General features: G+C 42.9%; 2 long non-coding RNA genes across 2 annotated transcripts; one reads left to right on the top strand and one right to left on the bottom strand.

The window, feature by feature from the left end:
• Nucleotides 1-77: 77 nt before the first annotated feature.
• Nucleotides 78-865, bottom strand: LOC142292732 (uncharacterized). The gene is made up of 4 exons (XR_012750791.1): nucleotides 673-865; nucleotides 459-529; nucleotides 300-366; nucleotides 78-137 (listed from the first exon to the last, which is right to left on the bottom strand). It is a non-coding gene; the product is annotated as an uncharacterized LOC142292732 (long non-coding RNA).
• Nucleotides 866-2,738: 1,873 nt separating this feature from the next.
• LOC142292721 (uncharacterized) lies at nucleotides 2,739-3,759 on the top strand. Its single transcript, XR_012750789.1, has 5 exons — nucleotides 2,739-2,810; nucleotides 2,904-2,970; nucleotides 3,133-3,206; nucleotides 3,290-3,453; nucleotides 3,638-3,759. It is a non-coding gene; the product is annotated as an uncharacterized LOC142292721 (long non-coding RNA).
• The last annotated feature ends 2,822 nt before the right edge of the window (nucleotides 3,760-6,581 follow it).

The following is a 6,581-nucleotide window of genomic DNA, read 5'->3' as shown; positions in this document are numbered from 1 at the left end:
AAATACCAATTAAACGAGGTAGATTCAGGAAACCTACAGTGTCCCATAGAGAAAAGTAGATACCTATACATGCAAAGAGTCCAATTTCTTTAGTTGATGGTGTTACACCAATATCTACACTGTTAGTGTGTCCAGTCCTAAAATGAAAAAAGGATAATAGTCATGGACCTAGAAGTACGTTGAATTCCCTTAGGGAGCCACATCAGTGTGGTATATCGTCCTGTATCCACCAAACCAGGACAAATGGTGCAAGCATAAATTTACTAGATGACACCTGACTAGTCCTGAAAAATAAATACCTGTAATTTCTTGGTCACTGAGGTAGGGGGTGCTGTATCAATACGCAGCATCGGAATCTATATAATCCTAAAAGGAATAATAATAATGATCTAATATCCCGCATAGAAATATGTGAATATAAACAGGACAGGACATACATCTATGGAAAAAGTGTATACCTGCAAAGAAAAGCTCCTTTACACAGTGTTCCAGTATAGTGACCAAGTGTTATAATGAACACTTCTTTCACCTAAAGACATGAAAACAAACGATCACTACAGGTGATCCCATAACGATTCTGCAAGAGGAAACAACAGGACATTTACAGCACCATTACTAGTCCTTTGAAATGTCCTGTGGGAGAAAACACTCCAAAAAGGTGTAAAGACATACCGATACTTGGTCCGAAGAAAAGCTCAACCTGCAAGGACAAAGTGTCCCGAGCGCCGAAGCACATCTAACCGCAGGGAGCCAGCGCTGTGTCCTGTCCTGTGCCCAGATGATATGTGCCTAATCCCACGGACGGAGGTGTTTTAAACCTCCCGCGACCGGAAGTAAACAGTGTTGCTCCCGCCCCACAGGCTGAGAATCCGTGATTGACAGATCTCTTAAGCCAATCCTACGATCTCGTATGAATCCATCACATGTCCAGACTCAGAATAGAGGAGGATTGCGAGGGGCGTGCCATGCTGCTTAAAGTGACATGTCGCTTAATGCAGAGCTGAGCTACAGCTTAGCAGAATGAAATACTGTAGATGAAGAGGCCGTATTAGGTAACTGGAAGTAACCTGCCGTTATGTATAACATGGGCAAAATAGGATAAGTATAAATCTAGGAAGGTTACTTGTTTATAAACCCAAGGAGGCCGTATGAAAGGGGGTGCCTGATATATTTTTCGGTTATTACTCGACCATAGCTCTAGGCATTATAGACCAGTGCAGAGCTAAGCTGCACAAGGCAGCACTACATAATAAGGGGACAGTGTAAGATATACTGAAGTGATATGTCATTATATATGTAAGATACCTAGGACAATAAAAGTTATAAATAAAGTTACTGTTATTGACCTCAGCTAAATTAGGGGGGGGGGGGTGCCCAGCAACTGAGCATGACATTTTGCTCATTCAGGGCTAGGCATGAGAGCTAGAAGCAATATCCATAATCAGACAGAAAAATATATAGCTGCAAAAGTGTGAGGTTATGTTCTGCCTTAAAGATAGCTCACACGTAATATGCCTAAATTTGAGTATATCAGCAAATGTTCCAGATCTCTGAACAGGCACTGTACAGGAGAGGGTGCACACCAGGCACCAGTTGTCGGAAAGGCATAAGAGGGGGGGGGGGGGGAAAGGGGGATTAGGGAGGAGGGAGGGGGGGGGGGGGAGGGGGGGGGTTTTTGGGGGTTTCCCCCACATCCTGGGGACCCAGTATCCATAAAGGGGGCATACCCAAGGATAGCACCCAAGGTGCCTAGAGATTAAGAAAAACATAATATATATATATGGAAGACGGGGAACCATTTGATACCAGAACGCTCTTGTCTTTTATACTGAATCAGGTAGGATTTAGAGAAAGCTAACATAGCTCAAATTTTCATTAAGTCCCCCTGGGGAGACTGAGTCAAGAAGGAAAATCCACCTTGCCTCTCTCTGTAGAATTTTTTTGTCCCAGTCACCTCCACGTGCTGGTTTACCAATAACTTCAATCACTTGAAAAGAGATAGCCCCCGTATCTCCCTGGTGACACTGGTTAACGTGCCGTGCAATGGCTGTGTCTCTCTCATGACCAACGTCACCCAGATGTTCCCCTATCCTGACCCGCAGCTGCCTCCTGGTCTTGCCAACATAGGCCAGGGGGCAGCTGCAGGTACAAAGATACACTACTCCCTCCGTTCTACAATTGGCAAAGTCTTTAATTTTAAAGGATCTTCTGGTCTTAATGTTTGAAAACTCCTTCCTCTGATTAATGTAAGGGCAGTACACGCATCTCCCACATCTGAATGTCCCCTGGGGTTTTCGATCTAGCCATGTGTTTTCTCCTCTCGGGGGTACATAGTGGCTGTGAGTTAGATGGTCCTTGATAGATCTGCCCCTTCTGAAGGTAACGCTGGGGTGTGGGGATATATGTCTACCCACATCCAGATCCGTTTGTAGGATAGGCCAGTGGCGTTTCAAAATTTCCATAACCCTAGGATTTTGATCATCATAGGTGGCTATAAGCCTAATGATCTGATCATCTTCTCGTTTTTTCATAGGTTTTAGTAGTTCCCTTCTCTGAGTGGATTGGGCAAATTTATATGCTGGTTCGAGGAAGTATCGGTATGTCTTTACACCTTTTGGAGTGTTTTCTCCCACAGGACATTTCAAAGGACTAGTAATGGTGCTGTAAATGTCCTGTTGTTTCCTCTTGCAGAATCGTTATGGGATCACCTGTAGTGATCGTTTGTTTTCATGTCTTTAGGTGAAAGAAGTGTTCATTATAACACTTGGTCACTATACTGGAACACTGTGTAAAGGAGCTTTTCTTTGCAGGTATACACTTTTTTCCATAGATGTATGTCCTGTCCTGTTTATATTCACATATTTCTATGCGGGATATTAGATCATTATTATTATTCCTTTTAGGATTATATAGATTCCGATGCTGCGTATTGATACAGCACCCCCTACCTCAGTGACCAAGAAATTACAGGTATTTATTTTTCAGGACTAGTCAGGTGTCATCTAGTAAATTTATGCTTGCACCATTTGTCCTGGTTTGGTGGATACAGGACGATATACCACACTGATGTGGCTCCCTAAGGGAATTCAACGTACTTCTAGGTCCATGACTATTATCCTTTTTTCATTTTAGGACTGGACACACTAACAGTGTAGATATTGGTGTAACACCATCAACTAAAGAAATTGGACTCTTTGCATGTATAGGTATCTACTTTTCTCTATGGGACACTGTAGGTTTCCTGAATCTACCTCGTTTAATTGGTATTTTACTGTCTCTGTCTATGCAGATGTCCCTGCTGCCCTAATGTGACCTAGACATGGTTAGGATGTGATCCATAAGCCTTTTAAACACAAGGATAGGAAGACTCATGTGATACCTTAGGAGTTTTTTTGATTTACTAAACTCCTAGCATCCCATTGGCTATTCATCCATTTTTGGAGTTATAACGAGGTATTTTTCATCTTATCCACTTTGTTACCTCTTTCCTTCCTCCCTCCCTCCCCCCCCCCCTCTCTCCCCCCTCCCCCCTCCCCCTCCTTCCCCTCCCCCCCCCCCCCCCCTTTCCATTCCCCTTCCCCCCTTCCAAGCCTATCAACTCAGTTCCTCAGAATATTTTCTTGTCGGCTTTATTTAGAGACAAGTTCTTCTGAATGAGAATATCTGCCAGCATATCATGTGATTAAAACCAAGTTTTTCTGGTATATTATCAAAAGGCTTTCGGGTTGGACCGTTCATATCCCGCTCTATAACTATTACCGTTATGTAAGTTATATACCCAAGAGAATATAATGATTTTTCAATCTACTTTGATGAAGTTATATTAAGACATTACTTGTCCTCTCTTTTTTGTGCATCAACAGGTATGACTTGTTTTACCCCTGATGATCCCCCAGCATTGCGTTAGGTGGGGGAGAAACGCGTCGGGAGAGCGTGGGGTGACAGCTACTGCAGCGGGTCCCCTACAGCTCCACCTAACAAAATTTAAATTCATCTGACTGAAGTATCTTATTGAGTCAGGAACCAAATTTAACGCATTTGTGTTTATGTGTATATTTATGGTTTTGCACTAATCACCTGGGTTGGTGGTGGACACCCCTTGGCTAGAGATAGGGACAGGGAGGGACAGCCACCCGGAACGGGGAGTGTCCAGTAACTTAGGACACCCTCCGTCGTCAGGAAGGGTCAATAAAGGCTATGAGATCAGTAATCTGACGACTCTGTGAATATCTATCTATCGCTATCCTTTTCACGCTGAAACTATCTCCTCCCAACATCTCACTGGCACTGTGTTGTCCTTTATGTATTTTTAGAGAGACACTGTTTGTCATTTTTTATAATTTTCTAAATAAAACTTAAATATTTTTAGAGGTATCGAACAATTGTTGAGGCCTTTTCCTTAGTTGATAATTCATGAGGGCTCTGTGCTTCAAAAAAGATGATGTGGAGTGTGAGGAGGAGGCAACAGGTGGGATACAGGTGTTATGTCTATGCGTCTCATAGTTACATCCCTCTGTGTCCCCCTGTGTCCAAAATGGTTCCTCTGTCCCCCCATCCTACTTTGGATGGTCTGCCCTTATCTTAAGCGGGCTTTACACGCTATGATTTTGCTACAGCGATCTCGTTGGGGTCACGGATTTTGTGACGCACATCCGGCCGCTGTAGCGATCTCATAGTGTGTGACTCCAAGGAGCGATTTTGGATCGTTGCAAAAACATCCATAATCGCTCCTCGTTGACATGGAGGTCCGTTCCCAATTATCGATTCTATCGCTTTCCCGTTGTTGTTCCTCGTTCCTGCAGCAGTGCACATCACTGTGTGTGACCCCCGTAGGAACGAGGAACATCTCCTACCTGCCGCCGGCCATAATGCGGAAGGAAGGAGGTGGGCGGGATGTTCGTCCCGCTCATCTCCGCCCCTCCACTTTCATTGGGCGGCCGCTCAGTGACGTCGCTGTGACGCCGAGCGGACCGCCCCCTTAGAAAGGAGGCGGTATGCCGGTCACAGCGACGTCGCTATGCAGGTAAGTATGTCTGATGCGGGTGTGCGATTTTGTGCACGACGGGCAGCAATATGCCCGTTTCGCACAAACAATGGGGGCGGGTCGCATGCTAGCGATATCGGGACAAATATCGAAGCGTGTAAAGCCACCCTTAGATCTGACACTTCTACTCAAAGTCCAAGCTCTCTGTATCTAATGTCTCTATGTAAGATGAGGAAATTTATCTGGGTTCAACAACTGAAATTATATGAATGATTTTTTATAAACGTTACCAGATCCCTGAGGAACTGCAATTGTTTCCTCTCTTTCAGGATACATTGGTATACTTTAATTGGTACGCCAGTGCTTTAATTTCCCATCGTGACTTACATTTTTTCATTAAAATTTTTCCTTGATGATCAGAATAGACTTTGTTGGACATTATCATTTTTACAAATATTTACCCTGTAGTTTGATTTGTCATAGCAGGCCCTATTGGGATACATTCCCATGATGAGAGTTTTTGATGTTCTCCACCTATTGGGCTACTTCATTGCATTTTTGAATGCGTTTTAGATATGCGCTTTTAATCGCATTTCTGACACTGCGGCTTTATTTTCTTTTTGCTATGTAATTCTTTAAATAAAGCTGCTTTGCTTTTCATACTTCCTGATTGTTAACTTTGACAAAACTTGATTTATACAGTCATGTGTGGATTATATGAATTTTTAGCGCATTCCTACAGCGTAAATGCTCTAGAAATGCATATGCGATTTTTGCCTGAAGGTTTTCAGCATGTTATGTAATTCTAAGGGGAAAATTAGCACATAAAACACTGCGGTGTCACAAAAGAAATTGACATGTTGCGGATTTGAAAAATGCACCGCAGGTCAGTTTACCCTGAGTAAAAATGAAGCAAAGTGGGCAGGAGATTTCTATAAATACTGTTCACTTCGCTGGAACAGTAAGACGCTTTATTTTTGATGTAGCGAAAATAGACAGCATCAAAAATTGTCCAAATACTCATCGTGGGAACATACACTTACAGGGAAAAAAACAGCTATGAAAATATAATAGCATTATCACATGACAGATGCACCATACTGTGCATTCAGAAATGGGCGGAAATGGAAAGATGTCCTCCCTCCTCTGCTGGCTGACAGATGAACTTTGGCTGCACAATTCTCTTTGCAGCTGCTCATCTGAAGCAATCAGTTTTAAAATCGATTTGAAATAAAATCCTTGAACAATCATCAATAAAACATTGTCAATAACTTAGTGCATGGCTAGAGCAGAAATGGAAGGCCACTATTAATAAACTTTTCCAACGATATCCACTTTGTAAGGATTTTTAGCTTCACGTCTTCCATAATGATCACTTCTGACCAGAGTTCTACAAGTATATGAGGGTAGCTCTGTCCCACTGATTCCTGTCAGTTCTGAGCTGATGGCACTGCTGGACATCTTCCGACTTCAAAAGAATGTAAGCATGATGTGTCTTTCATGCGCTGTTTCCTTGGTTGACCACTAAGTCTACGGTCTTCAACTTTGCCTATTTCTTGTTGCTGCTTCAAAAGAATTTGAACAGTACATCTTGAAA

This window comes from Anomaloglossus baeobatrachus, chromosome 1 (genome assembly GCF_048569485.1).
Source record: "Anomaloglossus baeobatrachus isolate aAnoBae1 chromosome 1, aAnoBae1.hap1, whole genome shotgun sequence".
Lineage (NCBI taxonomy): Eukaryota > Metazoa > Chordata > Amphibia > Anura > Aromobatidae > Anomaloglossus > Anomaloglossus baeobatrachus.
Note: the sequence above shows the minus strand (reverse complement) of the source record. Positions and strands in the feature narration are given on the sequence as shown.